We start from the raw sequence: 1,143 nt of genomic DNA on the forward strand, positions 1-1,143 counted from the left end.
TTGTTCTGGTTCCACAGAGCTCTTCGTTTTTCCTTTTTAATTTGATTTTTAGACTTCTTGGGCATATTCTCTGGAATATTCCCTTCTTCCACTTCTGTCCCTTCAGCCTTCGATGGGGCTTCTTTGGGCTCGGACATCTCCTTTACTGATTCAGTCCCTTCCTGCTTAGGGTCAGTAACATCACTACCAGGTTCAGTAACCTCTGTACTTGGTTCATTTTTTTCTTTGTCTAGTATAGTTGTCTCTCTATCCTGCTCTCCTTCGACCTTGCACTTTTCCATAGCTTCTGCAACCTCTCTGCTCTCCTCACATTGACCTCTCAAGTCCTCGGCCTTTTCATCTTTCGTGTCCTGGACATCAGACCCCAAGGCAGTGACAGACTCTTGAACTCCAGCATGAGGGTTATCTCCATTTCTCTCTATTCCTTCAGATGCTTTGGTATCAGACATGATGAAGTGCACAAGAGTTCTAAGGTGAAAGTTAGTTTGTGAAAAGCGAATTCCTGGCCCTGAACAGCTGCCAGCACCAATTCCACAGGATTTTACACAGTCACTCAAATGCACTGCCCAATCTCTTCTGTGTTCTGAAATGCTATGGAAGCTTCTGATAGCAGTAAAATGTAGGTTTGTACTTGTGATAGTCCTTAGGCAATTATTCTGTATGACAGAAAAGGCACTGACGTGGCACCTAACTAACGCAAATTTGAAAAGTTTGCAAGAGACTGGCATTCGCTCGCAAAGGCGCCTGATTCGGGACGTGTAATTCTCTGCCACAGCGATGTGTCACAAGCAGGCAGCCTCTTCTGATCCAAATGTATGGATGATATCGTTAACTTGAGTGAATTTCACTGCTGTAAACTGTTTACAAACAGACATACAGTTTAAACTGTTGAATCAGCGGTATTGATCACAAGGATGTAAACAAATACATGTGGTCGTTAGTAACACAGACATAATCTTTTAATAATCTGAAAAATAAATACTGAAGAAAAAAGTCTTAGATTATTATATCTGCGTATCATCTATTTATTTTTTTTGTCCTTCTTTATTCTTATGATAATTTAAAACTAATAATAAGTGTAATTACGTGGCAACTATAAACGCGGGAAGTTTGAATCTGCTGGCATGTAAACGGCTCGAGAAT

Source organism: Penaeus monodon, chromosome 21 (genome assembly GCF_015228065.2).
Source record: "Penaeus monodon isolate SGIC_2016 chromosome 21, NSTDA_Pmon_1, whole genome shotgun sequence".
NCBI lineage: Eukaryota > Metazoa > Arthropoda > Malacostraca > Decapoda > Penaeidae > Penaeus > Penaeus monodon.